Genomic DNA, 14,848 nt, shown 5'->3' with positions numbered 1-14,848 from the left:
CTCGTTCGTTCGTTCGTTCGTTCGTTCGTTCGTTCGTTCGTTCGTTCGTTCGTTCGTTCGTTCGTTCGTTCGTTCGTTCGTTCTTTCGCTCGTTCGTTCGTTCGTTCGTTCGTTCTTTCGCTCGCTCGCTCGTTCGTTCGTTCGTTCGTTCGTTCGTTCGTTCGCTCGCTCGTTCGTTCGTTCGTTCGTTCGTTCGTTCGTTCGTTCGTTCGTTCGTTCGTTCGCTCGCTCGCTCGCTCGTTCGTTCGTTCGTTCGTTCGTTCGTTCGTTCGTTCGTTCGTTCTTTCGCTCGCTCGTTCGTTCTTTCGCTCGTTCGTTCTTTCGTTCGTTCGTTCGTTCGTTCGTTCTTTCGCTCGCTCGTTCGTTCGTTCTTTCGCTCGCTCGTTCGTTCTTTCGCTCGCTCGTTCGTTCTTTCGCTCGCTCGTTCGTTCGTTCTTTCGCTCGTTCGTTCGTTCTTTCGCTCGTTCGTTCGTTCGTTCTTTCGCTCATTCGTTCGTTCTTTCGCTCGTTCGTTCGTTAGTTCGTTCGTTCGTTCGTTCTCTCTATTCGCTTAATTGGCTATCCTCGTCGATGGTTTCTGTACAATTTTTTTCCAGCTTACCGAGATCCTACCCCCCCTGTAAAAGTTGATTTTTTTATCTGTTGTTGAATACTAATATTTACTAATACTAATACGAATACTAATGCTATTTACTAATACAATTCAACTTAACTATCCCTTTAGTGTGCCTTTCACCAAGAAAATGTTTCAGTGACGTTCTCCAGAAAACCCTACAAATGCCTAAAACATTGTCTAAATGTTCATTTGCCTTTGACGCTTACTGTGTCCGCGACCAGCGCCTGGTGAGCTGAGCACGAGGTCGCGGGATCGAATCCCGGCCATGGCGGCCGCATTTCGATGGGGGCGAAATGCGAAAACACCCGTGTACTTAGATTTAAGTGCACGTTAAAGAACCCCAGGTGGTCGAAATTTCCGGAGCCCCCCACTACGGCGTGCCTCATAATCAGAAAGTGGTTTTGGCACGTAAAACCCCATAATTTAATTTAATAACCAGCGTCTGGTGAAATTAACGGGGAGGCGGGAGATAGAAGCTTGTATCAAACAGCTTTCCGTTATTCCATTTCAGGTTTCCATGTGATAAGCACCTTCTGACTTTTAAGAGTTACTTTCATGACACGTGTACCAAAGACAACAATTTAAGTGCAGTCTCTTCAAATGCTATTGCTTCTTCCTGGCCGTGGCTGCCAGTTGTCTAGTTCTGTATATTGGTACAACTACCTTGGTGTGCGCACAAAATAATTATTTGCATCTAACGTTTACTTTCGGATCTGTGCGATGCGAAGGTTTCGCGAGGCGTTTAATGTAGACGCTATAAGAATGTTCTTCTTCACCGCCGTGTATTAAACCCTCGTGATTAGGTACCTGCCTGGCGTGACGGCGAGATTTGGAGACTGCCCATCACGGAGACACACGTGACCCACGTGACCACGGATCACACTTCATCTGGGATCGGCTCAGTTTTCATTCGACCATCTCCCAGATTAGCCCAATTAACCATTACACTGCCTCCGGGATCAGCACACTTCCCTCGGCAAGAAAACGACTGAGCAGACGGGACAAACCACGGAAAAGAAGGCATAAATGGATTCGTTTTACTAAAGTAATTGTGCGCTTGAAGGTGGATACCTGCGGCATTAAGGATATTAGGGTATCATTTGCTATTGCATTCTCTAGAGACCACAGCCGGTCACAGGCACATCTGTAAGTCATACGGATGGTTATAATATATGAGCCGATCCGTGCTGAGTATGTTCTACCGAGCATTAGCTATTCGCAAAGGCAGCAACAGCAACACCCACAGTCAGCAAATTCCTGGAGCTATTGCAAAAAAAATCTTCGCTTCAAAAGCATTTAAAGAAAACAGTATCAAAGCTATAGCGGTGTTCGCACCTTCCTTGGTGTACGCTGAGTTCAAGGGCTTACCTCCAGCGCCAGTACTTGTGGTCATCTTGAGAGAGGGTCGTGTGGTTCGAGTGCAGTTTCACTTCCCTCGAATTCATAGACCACACGTCAAAGCCCCGGTCAACGAGCAGGAAGCCTGAAGAAAGAAAGGCGAGATTTACTACTACAATAACGCCCAATACTGTCACTGTTCATGCATTCAGTCCGTACAGAATGAGGCGATTCGCATTATTACCTAGAACAATATTCCCAGAAATGCTACCTCGTTGCTGCGTACAAATAACCGTATTTTTTTCTGTTTGTTGCCTGTGGAATTGCGTTCAGCGATCTTATTTTACAGATCACTGACCACAAAACTTTTTAAGAAAGCCACATGATCTAGTTTGCTTAACAATCCTTTCTTGATGCACGAAACTTTTCCAGCGTGCTTTTTCAAAGTTTCTGTCTTCAAATCATCATCATTCTCTTTTATTCACAGGTTTGATTCTTGTTTTTTTTTTATTATCAACATGCGTTGATGCACATAATATTGCGTGTGTTTATATGTATTCACCTTCTTTTATCGGTCGGTGGAGAGAGAAGGAAGGGAGTGGAGTGAGGCGATCTGGCAATCAAATATTTGGAGAGAGTATTCGAGTGAGCATTGAGCCCTTGGAGCAGTCAGCTAGCCTTGGTGCTCACACCTGGTGACTTCAGCTGTTCGCAGGCGTGGGGAGTGACCACCGCGTGATGATTGTCGTTTAACCAAGCAACCTTTTTCTGCTTCCCGGTGGCATCTGGAATGAATCTATTCCTTGATGAAGCCTGACAGTTCAAGGGCCAGGCGCCTCGCGCTTAGTCGGTGAAGGTCTTCCGAGCATTCTGGACTTGATCACTGACCTTAGGTCTGCAAGTTCGAAACCGCCCGGCCGTTACGTTGGCTGGCTATTTCTTGGGCTGGCACATTTATACGGTCGCCGAGCAGGTGACATTTGGCTAGATTTTACGACAAAGCTGTTAGACTAGAAGCGCTCGAAAACATTATGTGCGCCTTTTCGCAGTGTTCTGGAAGAACTACGTCATTCAACGAATTTATGCTTCGAGTAAACAAGAGGCACGTTAAGAGTTACTGCAGGCAAACTTTGAAGTGTTTCGGCTACTTAGGGCGAAATCCGTATTGCTAAACCCAAGACTTCTGTGTGTTCAGAGACGGAAATAAAGCGCTTACAATGTTTCCTCACAGCCCTTACTATACAAAATAAGGCGGCAATCTTATATTTGGTCACAGAATGAGGGCCATGTTATGGGTGACATGAACCGAAAGTATGAAGTGTTTAGCTTCGTATTCCGCCTTTAATATAATTACTGAGCAGTCGGCGTTTCCTTATTTTCCGGCGTACTTGGTTTTCCCAGCCTCCGTGAACCTAATGAGCCAGGTTGTTTATGTTGGGTTCAAATAGGGAGCATGTTCTGGATGATACACTATCAATTATTAATTTGTGTAGGGTAATCGTACTCTTTGTACAAAATTACCTGTACAAGTTTTCAAACCACGTAGAAAATTTATCTCATGCCCTGAAACAACTCAACGTGTTACAAAGATGGAGTTGAAGGAAATATTAAGCTTTTTTTTTATAATAGGCGGGGAAAGTTCCAAGAGATATGGTAAATCCTAGCTTCACAAAAATGTTTAAAAGGACACTATAGGCAAATACTAAGTCGACGTGGACTGTTCAAATATCTTGTCAGAAACCTCAAAATGCTTGTTTCATGCCAAGACTTAGTTTACGAGAAAATTGCATCTGAAGGATCCGAATACCTTTTTCGAAAGTTAGATCTCCCGCCGCCCTACCGGGGGAGCGGGGACGTTGCATACACCCTTTGCTGCCGCCGTTCACCGGCCCTATCTTGAAAGCGATTCTCTTACGTCACGGACGGACGGGTTTCCTCGTTAAGCAGGCATAGAAATACATACGCATTTCAAAAGTTCAATTTTGTTCAGCATGTTAATGGCATGTTTAATGCGTACTCGTAGCTTTGACGTGGTTAGTTTTCACGGTTTTGTGACGTCCCGTGAGAGAAAGGTGAAGTGGCCGCAGCCGGAAAGCTTTTAACCAATAGCGGAGGGCTAATGACGAAAAACGTGTGGTATCAGAAATAAAAATCTTTCATTTCCTCACTCTAATCACGCATAGTGAATGTGCACCCAGCATTTTTCCGACAGGGAGTTTTCGCCGTCATTGTGACGTCGCGTGACAGACAGGCGAAGGGGAGATAGCCCGAAAAATTTCTCCCCAATCGTGGAGGGCCGATTACTGAAATGCAATAAAAACAGTTTGGAACAGATTTATGTTATAGCGCCTCAGGATAGCTATAGCAGCCACCGAGATAAAATTAGGCAAAAATGGGGGCTATGTTATGTCTTGCTGACGTTATGACTGATCTTACGGCTGATCTTTCGAAAATGCTATGACTGACGTAAACGGAAGCTTAAAATGTATGGGTCGTACCGGCTTTCGCTAAAAATTTCTTAAGCAACAGCTTGGAAATGTAAAATGCGGGCAAAGTGTATGACTAATAAGTCATCTGCGGGCAACGTTTTCAATTGTGTTTCATCTACGGAGAGTTTCTAAATGGAACTGTTCGAGAAAAACAGCTGGGACTTGTGCGCTCTTCAGAATAACAGCCTATCTCCGCTGTGCTTCTTTTTTCTCTTTATTGATTGCGTCTAAAGACGTGCGCCCCTGCGTCACTCGCCCTGGCCTCGGGTAGCTCCCGGAAGTATCCCTTGCCTACACTGTAGCTGCATCAATTACGGAGCGTTAGAATTAGGGCCCCTGAGTACCATTACGTGCCCAAAAACCCCTATGTTTTTGTAAGTCCTTTACGCCCTCTTGTTTCCTCTTTGTGTTCTTTTTAACGATTGGCCGATACCATTCCCTAGCCTTGGTTTCGCTGTTTCGAAAATTTACCTATAGTTCACGCAATCTGCAAACAAGCGGTGGCACTATTCCATCAGAGACTGAGCGGTGTTTTCGGATCTCTGCGGGGTGGTGGAGGGGGAGTAGTAGAGGCGAGGGAGTAATCGTTCCACGTGTTCGAGGGATCACGGTAGCTTCTACTTTGAGCACTTGCCGGGACTTTGCGAAGGGTAGTTCAGGAACCACATGTCTGAGGCGCTTGTGAAGACAGGCAGCAAAAGGACCGGGTAGCCGGGCGTCCTCTGGTTGCCGGCAGCGGAAGGGCTACCCTCGCGACCGTGAGGGATGTGGTCCACCTCGATCACGTACCCGTCATCCGTCGCCGCATAGCTGAGCTCGCAGGGGTAGCCGTGGTACTTTATGAGCTCGCACTGCGTTCAGGCACTTTTCCTCGTCAGAAACGCGACGAACGCGATGCTCTTCCGTCATCCATGAACTACACTACGACAAAACCTAAATGTGCGAATGTTCTACTTTAACTAATAAGACGCTTTTTACCTACCGACCCTAATAGAGTCAAAAGCTTTATGCGAGAGAGATGCACTCTGATTATTCCTCCGTCTAGAGGTGAGCTGTGATGTCGTTCTAATCTTGGCCAGAACATTGCCACTGCACTGCAGTAAATATTTTTCTAATGCACAAATATTCGTTCCAGATGCTATCCCTGACATCACCGTAGCACCGACCAAACCGCCTTAACTGAAAACACTCAGGTGGTCTACAAACAATCAAATATTTTGTGTGGCCTTTTTAGCGCACTTAGGCGAACGTTCAATTGACAGCATGAAAAAGGAAGGGGGGACACCATAACAAAACGTGTCGCCCATTAATTTCCACGTGCAAGAACTTCGTAGATCTGCGTATTTCAAAAAAAAAAAAGCCAGCCCAGAAGTCCAGCTCGTACTAGCACAAGCAAATTAAGATGTTGCGTGGTTTTACTAGCATCGGTCGCAAATTGCTTGGAATTTAGCGTCATTTCAGATTCCGCGGTTTTAAACTTTTGAAGCCTGCAACAGATACGCCGGACCACTCTCGCAGGATCATGTGGGGCATCCGGACAAAGGAAACGTTTCGCTATTTCAGGAACATCTCTAAATTCGATGAGTAATCTTACGAGAATAAAGACGATGCTTCGCTTACGGGGCTTAGGTGGGCTTGTAGTTTTAGTTCATCGTCTGTGTTTCCAAGCGAACTTGCAGTCAGTGTGGAAAATATAAGGCACAAAGTGGCAACGATGGTGAAGGTACCCATCTCGGCTGCCAGCAGCTCGCGTGACGAGGCACCAGTGACTGTCATTCGCAATGTGGAGCCCATTTCCTAGACGCTGTTATGCCACTTCTTATCGTATGACTCTTTAGTCTCTCATCCGCTCACGGGTTTCAGTGCGCTGTTGATACGTGGCCGCTAACGAAATTCCCATTCTGCAGGAAGGAGACGAGACGCTGACGCGAGTGAATCACTCGCGCTTTGCAAAACCGTAGGCGCAACAACACAATGATCATCTACGTGTGGTCCGTGTTGTCCGCTGAGTCAAAATAACCACCACAAATTATGGCCAAGTAATTGTTTAGGAGATGGTAAACGTTAAAAGAAAGATATCGTGCTTCGGTGATATCGCTGAAGTAAAACTTTAGTCCCTTGTAAATTTCCTACCGCGCTGGTTCAGTGGATATGCCGCGTCGCTGCTAATACCGAAGTCACGCGTTCGAATCCCAGTACCAGCAGTCCCGTCGCTTTGTGGAGAGAATGTATTAACGAGGCTGGCGTGCCGAGATTTCTGCGCACCCTAAAGAACCACAGGTCGTCACAATTTATCCGCAGCAGTCCACTAAGTGCTATATTTTTATAAAGCCCATGTAGCTTTCGGACGATGCTTCCCTTTTACTTTTTTTTCCAAGTCAAATCTTTATTTCCAGAATCAAATGTCGGGGGATGCAGGCTTATCAAAGGACTGTGCCCATGGACGTGGCAAGTGGGGCATGCGCATTACACCTGATAAGTGAATCTCTATCTATATAATATCTTTCTGAAAAGTTTTTCGTTGTAATCATATTTCACTTGCATACCTCGCAGGGGTATGAATTGGCGTGAGGCAAGCACATCCTTGCCTATATCGCGCGACCAATGCCTGTGTCGCTAGTTTGTCACCTCTTTAAGCAGCAAGACTGTCCCAAACGAGTGTTTGCGACCAGGCATCTCCACAAATCGGACTACGACATTCGCTTCTTGCAACGTTCCACCAATCGATACCTCCGCTCGACACAATAAATGACACTGATGATGATGACGATCAGTCAGTTCTCCTTAGAAACTGGTTGTTTGAGGTTACGGGAGCCACCAAAACCCAGCATACTATTGGGGGTTCTCACACAACTTTACAATCAATGAATATGTTTTAATTTCCACTCTTTGCACGCTACGATGAGATAAACGCACAATTACTCCATCCTGCAGGCCTGTACCAAATATTGTCACGTGGTGGTGACGTTGAATAACACAGTAGCAATACTGTGAACGACAAAACTAACTTTTATTGGGCGAACCTGTGCCCACAAAACAGGCTACACTTATAGCACAACGATAGCGGCGAACACGCTCGGCGATCGTCGAAAATCTGATCAGCGGGTCAAGCGCGTCGGCTTTTATAGAACAGTCATCGAATGTTCCAGACTAATCGTTGGGACCCGCGTGCCTTCCACAGAGTTCTACACCATTCGCGTCAGGCGATGAAATCAGATAACACAAGGTTCGGCGACAATAGACCGCGGATAGAAGCATCGATAACTTTCCAGAAACTTCGGATACATGCAGGCGCGTCCCGCGCTGTGTGATAGCATTTGTTAGGCGGCGAAGCGTGGTCGCCCGATAAAGATAAGTACACGTGTCAATACCCCCCTCTTAAAAAAAGCATCGACCCGATGCTGCAACCAAACGAAAGTAATAAACAAAAGCACTCGTAGCAAAGAAAACAACAAAAATAACGAAGCTCGTCCGCGTCCGTAAAAGGGTTTAAGGCGCACCACGTGGACCACTTCAGATCGTGCGCGGCGCCGCTGTGAATGCGAAATGCCGTCTGGCGCGACCTCATAGTCCAGAGCGCCAATACGTCGGATGACCTTGTAGGGTCCGAAATAGCGTCGCAGCAACTTTTCACTGAGTCCTCGTCGGCGTATCGGGGTCCATACCCAAACACGGTCGCCGGGCTGGTACTCGACGAAGCGTCGTCGGAGGTTGTAGTGTCGGCTGTCGGTCCTCTGCTGGTTCTTGATCCGCAGGCGGGCGAGCTGGCGGGCTTCTTCGGCGCGCTGGAGATAGATAGCGACGTCAAGATTGTCCTCGTCAGTGACGTGGGGCAGCATGGCGTCGAGCGTCGTCGTCGGGTTTCTGCCGTAGACCAGCTTAAATGGCGTGATCTGTGTTGTTTCTTGCACCGCCGTGTTGTAAGCGAATGTTACATACGGCAGGACCGCGTCCCACGTCTTGTGCTCAACGTCGACGTACATCGCTAGCATGTCGGCGAGGGTCTTATTCAGGCGCTCCGTGAGACCATTCGTTTGCGGATGGTAGGCAGTTGTCCTCCTGTGGCTTGTCTGGCTATATTGCAGAATGGCTTGGGTGAGCTCTGCTGTAAAAGCCGTTCCTCTGTCGGTGATGAGGACTTCTGGGGCGCCATGTCGCAGCAGGATGTTCTCGACGAAAAATTTCGCCACCTCGGCTGCGCTGCCTTTCGGTAGAGCTTTTGTTTCAGCGAAGCGGGTGAGATAGTCCGTCGCCACGACGATCCACTTATTCCCGGATGTTGACGTCGGAAACGGCCCCAACAAATCCATCCCAATCTGCTCGAATGGTCGACGAGGAGGTTCGATCGGCTGTAGTAACCCTGCTGGCCTTGTCGGTGGTGTCTTGCGTCGTTGACAGTCTCGGCATGTCTTGACGTAACGGGCGACGTCGGCGGTCAGACGCGGCCAGTAATACCTTTCATGTATCCTCGACAGCGTCCGGGAGAATCCGAGGTGCCCAGCAGTTGGATCGTCGTGTAAGGCGTGCAGTACTTCTGGACGCAGCGCCGACGGAACAACAAGAAGGTAGTTGGCGCGGACTGGTGAGAAGTTCTTCTTCACGAGTAGGTTGTTTTGTAGCGTGAACGAAGATAATCCACGCTTAAATGCCCTAGGGACAACGTCGGTGTGCCCTTCCAAATACTCGACAAGGGCTTTTAGCTCCGGGTCCCCTCGTTGTTGATCGGCGAAGTCTTCCGCGCTTATTATTCCAAGGAAGGCGTCGTCATCCTCGTTATCTTGCGGCGGCGGGTCAATGGGGGCGCGTGATAGGCAATCGGCATCTGAGTGTTTTCGTCCGGACTTGTATGTTACAGTGATGTCGTATTCTTGTAGTCTGAGGCTCCACCGTGCCAGCCGTCCTGAAGGGTCCTTTAAGTTAGCTAGCCAACACAACGCGTGATGGTCGCTGACCACTCTGAATGGCCTGCCATATAGGTAGGGGCGAAATTTCGCTGTAGCCCAAACGATGGCGAGGCATTCCTTTTCCGTTGTGGAATAATTGCCTTCCGCTTTTGACAACGACCGGCTAGCTTAAGCTAACACGTGTTCATGTCCATCTTTTCTCTGGACTAGGACGGCACCGAGGCCTAGGCTACTGGCGTCAGTGTGGATTTCGGTATCGGCGTGCTCGTCGAAGTGCGCAAGTACGGGCGGCGACTGCATGCGTCGTTTGAGTTCTTCAAATGCGTCGGCCTGCGGCGTTTCCCACTTGAACTCGACGTCACATTTAGTTAGCTGTGTCAGCGGCTCAGCAATGCGTGAAAAGTCCTTGACAAATCGCCTGTAGTAGGCACACATGCCAAGAAATCTACGCACTGCCTTCTTGTCGGTGGGCTGCGGGAACTTTGCGATGGCAGCTGTCTTCTGCGGGTCGGGGGCGGACTCCAGACTTGCTGATGACGTGGCCTAGGAACAGAAGCTCATCGTAGGCGAAGCGGCACTTTTCTGGCTTCAGAGTGAGGCCTGATGACTTGATGGCCTCTAGTACTGTCGCAAGCCGCCTGAGGTGATCGTCGAAATTTCCAGCGAAGACGACGACGTCATCCAAATAAACGAGACAGGTCTGCCACTTCAATCCTGCTAACACCGTGTCCATGACTCGCTGGAACGTTGCAGGCGCCGAGCACAGCCCGAATGGCATAACCTTGAACTCGTAGAGGCCGTCTGGGGTGATGAAGGCCGTCTTTTCGCGATCTCTTTCGTCGACTTCTATTTGCCAATACCCAGACTTGAGGTCCATCGACGAGAAGTATTTAGCGCTGCAGAGCCGATCCAATGCGTCGTCTATTCGTGGGAGGGGGTATACGTCCTTCTTCGTGATCTTGTTCAGACGACGATAATCGACGCAGAAACGTAGGGTTCCGTCCTTTTTCTTTACCAGGACAACAGGGGATGCCCACGGGCTTTTCGACGGCTGGATGATGTGGTTGCGCAGCATTTCGTCGACTTGTTCTCTTATAGCTTCACGTTCCCGCGTCGAAACTCGGTAAGGGCTCTGGCGTAGTGGTCGAGCGCACTCTTCGGTTATTATGCGATGCTTTGCGACTGGTGTTTGTCGAATCCTCGATGACGTCGAAAAACAGCCTTTGTATCGTCGAAGCAGACGTCTGAGCTGTTGCTGCTTAATCGCGGGGAGACTTGGATTTATGTCGAAGTCTGGCTCGGGAACTACGGTCGTCGGGGTAGATGCGACAGAATCCGAGAGGACAAACGCATCGCTGGTTTCCTGAATTTCCTCGATGTATGCGATCGTCGTGCCCTTGTTCATGTGCTTGAACTCCTGGCTGAAGTTTGTCAGCAACACCTTTGTGTTTCCTCCGTGCAGTCGAGCGATCCCTCTTGCGACGCAAATTTCACGGTCCAGCAGTAGACGTTGGTCGCCTTCGATAACGCCTTCTACGTCAGCGGGTGTTTCGGTGCCGACCAAAATAACAATGCTAGAGCGAGGCGGGATGCTCACTTGATCTTCGAGCACACTCAAGGCGTGGTGACTACGAGGGCTCTCCGGCGGTATCGCTTTATCTTCCGACAGCGTTATTGACTGTGACTTCAGGTCGATGATTGCGCCGTGTTGGTTCAGGAAGTCCATACCGAGAATGACGTCTCGTGAACACTGTTGGAGGGTAACGAAAGTGGCAGGGTAAGTCCGGTCATAAATGGTTATTCTTGCCGTGCAGATTCCAGTCGGCGTGATGAGGTGTCCTCCAGCGGTGCGAATTTGAGGGCCTTCCCATGCAGTCTTAACCTTCTTCAACTGGGCGGCGATGTGTCCACTCATGACGGAGTAATCAGCCCCTGTGTCCACTAAGGCGGTAACTGCGTGGCCGTCGAGAAGCACGTCGAGGTCGGTGGTTCTTTTTCTGGCGTTGCAGTTGGGTCTTGGCGTCGGATCACGGCTGCGTCGTGTTGAACTGAAGCTTGAACGTCGCGTCGTCAAGTCGTCTTTCGTCGGTGTAGTCTTGGCTTCCTGACTTCGTCGGGGCGGCGGCGTGTCGTCATTAGGTCGTCGAGATGTTAGCTTCGTCGTCTTCGTCGGCGGCGGAGGATCTTCGTCAGTTCGACAAACAGCAACCGCACCTCCTTCGGTTGCTGCTTTTAGTTTTCCGGATATGGGCTGACGGACCGGCCGCGGGCTGGGCCTGTGTATGGTCGGCGCTGCGGCGACAGGTAGCGGCCTAGTGACGGCGAACGGGAAGCTCGTCGAGGGCTCCACTGAGTGGCGGCGAGGTAGTCGGCGATATCGCGAGGTCGTTCGCCAATCTGTGGCCGCGGCGCGTTAACGGCGAAACCTCGCAGTCCCATCTCCCGGTATGGGCATCGGCGGTACACATGGCCGGCTTCCCCGCAGTGGTAGCAGAGCGGGCGGTGGTCAGGGGCGCGCCAAACGTCTGTCTTCCTCGGGTAGCTGCGCTGGGCGACGGGTGGTCGTGCGGGTGGCGGCGGCGGCGGACGACGGAATTGCGGCCTGACAGGGCCCTGGCGCGGTTGCGGAGGGGGACCTTGACGGCGTGCGACGGCGGCGTAGGTCATCGCTTGCGGCTCAGGCTGCGGCGATTCAGGGGCTACTCCAAGTTGTTGTTGGAGTTCCTCACGCACGGCGTCGGCAATCGAAGCCACTTGAGGCTGTGATGATGGGAACAGCTTTTGTAGCTCCTCCCGCACGACAGCTCGGATAGTCTCGCGTAGGTCGTCGGTGGCCAGTGACTGAACTCCGGCGTAGTTTGTCGCGTTCGTGCGGCGGTCGAATTGCCGGTTTCGCATATCGAGTGTCTTCTCGATGCTAGTGGCCTCGCGAAGAAACTCGTCGACGGTCTTCGGTGGGCTTCGTACCATACCGGCGAAAACTTCCTCCTTTACACCACGCATTAGTAGCCGGACTTTCTTTTCCTCTGACATTTCCGGGTCGGCGTGGCGGAATAGGCGGCTCATTTCTTCTGTAAAAATCGCGGTGGTCTCGTTAGGCAGCTGCACTCGGGTTTCTAGTAGTGCTTGGGCTCGTTCTCGGCGTACGACGCTTGTGAATGTCTGCAGGAAGCCGCTTCGGAAAAGGTCCCAGGTTGTCTCGAACCACGTCCTGGCAACGTCTTCCAATGCGAAGAAGACATGTCGCAGTTTGTCGTCGCTGTCCCAACTGTTAAACGTAGCGACCCTCTCATACGTCTCGAGCCAGGTTTCCGGGTCCTCGAATGTTGATCCACGGCACGTCGGAGGTTCCCTGGGCTGCTGCAGCACGATGGGGGACGCTGGGGCTGCCATTGGGGTTGCCTTGTCCACAATCTTGTTGGTCTTCTCAGGTAGAAGTCCGTGCTCCGGGGGCAGCTGTTGAAGACGGCGGCTTGCTCGATGTTCCGGGACGGCGCTGGTGTTCTCTTTGCGGTCCGGGTTTGGATCACGACTTGTCGGGGGCGTCCGGTACATGAATGAAAAGCACCTCCACCAGATGTCACGTGGTGGTGACGTTGAATAACACAGTAGCAATACTGTGAACGACAAAACTAACTTTTATTGGGCGAACCTGTGCCCACAAAACAGGCTACACTTATAGCACAACGATAGCGGCGAACACGCTCGGCGGTCGTCGAAAATCTGATCAGCGGGTCAAGCGCGTCGGCTTTTATAGAGCAGTCATCGAATGTTCCAGACTAATCGTTGGGACCCGCGTGCCTTCCACAGAGTTCTACACCATTCGCGTCAGGCGATGAAATCAGATAACACAAGGTTCGGCGACAATAGACCGCGGATAGAAGCATCGATAACTTTCCAGAAACTTCGGATACATGCAGGCGCGTCCCGCGCTGTGTGATAGCATTTGTTAGGCGGCGAAGCGTGGTCGCCCGATAAAGATAAGTACACGTGTCAATATTATTCGACGTGATACTGGTTCTTCTCTGCTTAAGCGCCATCAATATTTCAAACATTATTTGTTTATGTTTACATCTCAGCGGCGATATTTACCGTTTCACTACTGTCTTTACACCGTGAATCTCCCTGAAGGCTAGCCCATTTTTATATGCTCTTTAATGTACTTTCGCACATTCCAATAAGTGTCCGGAGCATTCTCGCGTGGTACGCACAGGCCATCTTCTTGTTCAGACCTCTTTTTATGGCTTTCTGTTCTTGTGCGTCTTGCCTTTGCACTGAATAGAAGTGCGATGCCCTTAGAGTATTCTTTGAACACCTCCTTTTTGATCTATTTCTTTCTCATTTTATAAATTATTTATTACCGATGTTCTCTAAGCAATGATCGCACTGCGCCTAAGTTAACGGGAAGCGCGGTACCGTGAGAGAAGTGGTCATCGCTTTTCAGTGACGCTCCACGCTGTTTAAAGAAGCACCAGAATTACAATTTCGACTTTCTTTTTTATTGCATTGAATAAAGGTTGTTGACGTAGAAACGTAGAAAAATACTGGCGGGTATTTGAGCTCGTTGCAAAACTTTGCAATTTTTACTTTTCCATGAACATGTTTTGGTTTCGTTTCCCTGGAAGTTTATGTATCATAGCGTCACGGAGCAGAGAATGATCAAGTGGGGCAGAGCATCGGGCCCTTTTAGCACTGGGCCCCCCTCGCTCTGTCGCCTGCGATGCTGATACATCGAGCCGCCCAACAAGTAGCAGCAGAGCAGATGTCCGAACGAGCCAGACCAAGTGTCGGAGCTTCCCGCTGCTACGTGTATAGACAGCGAATCACAAGCAAGGAAATTTTCAACATTGAGACACTCAGGGAGCAATATGACACTCTTCACCTTCAGTGGGGAGATTTTGACACAAAGGCGTCATATGGAAACAAAACATAGCTGGTAAAAGAAAAAAATTGAAAGCCAGTGCCTGCAGAAAAAACTAATAGGTATGTTGCTAAATTAAATGATCGGCTTCAGCTAATTTGCCTACTCAGGCAAGCCCACTTCGCTTCAGAAAGTCGTCTAGAGACTCCTTCAGTCCACGGTGATATACACTTAAGGACAAGTTTTGCTGTTTTAGAACTAACAGAATTCGTCTCTTGAACGCAAGCGTCATTTCACACGCAACTCTCTAAAAAAGGGACCGAAACCGCTTATGGTCCCCTTTTTCGCCTATCCGCCAAAACTGATTTATGCCATTGTATCGAGTCATGTATCAAACTAAAGAGAGGTTGCGTCCCTAAGTCCGGCCCAATGACGAATAATCTTCTGTTCAAAGCGATGTTTCTGTTAGTAATCCGGTGACATTATTTAAGGCACATGCCAGTTCACACATTCCTCTAGGAAAAACCTGAATAGTACACTAAGGTCACAGTTCCACCGTCACATAAAATCCTAAAAAGAACACTTCCATTCAAGGCAAACTTGCTGGTCGTAATGCCCCTAACTTCTTATATGGCCACTA

At 49.5% G+C, this 14,848-nt stretch overlaps 1 protein-coding gene across 3 annotated transcripts in view; it reads left to right on the top strand.

The window, feature by feature from the left end:
• The window catches only part of LOC140213723 (uncharacterized), a 121,850-nt gene that overhangs the window by 92,545 nt on the left and 14,457 nt on the right, over nt 1–14,848 (top strand). The window lies entirely within an intron of this gene.

Source organism: Dermacentor andersoni, chromosome 10 (genome assembly GCF_023375885.2).
Source record: "Dermacentor andersoni chromosome 10, qqDerAnde1_hic_scaffold, whole genome shotgun sequence".
Classification (NCBI taxonomy): Eukaryota; Metazoa; Arthropoda; class Arachnida; order Ixodida; family Ixodidae; genus Dermacentor; species Dermacentor andersoni.
This window is presented reverse-complemented; position numbering and strand designations above follow the sequence as displayed.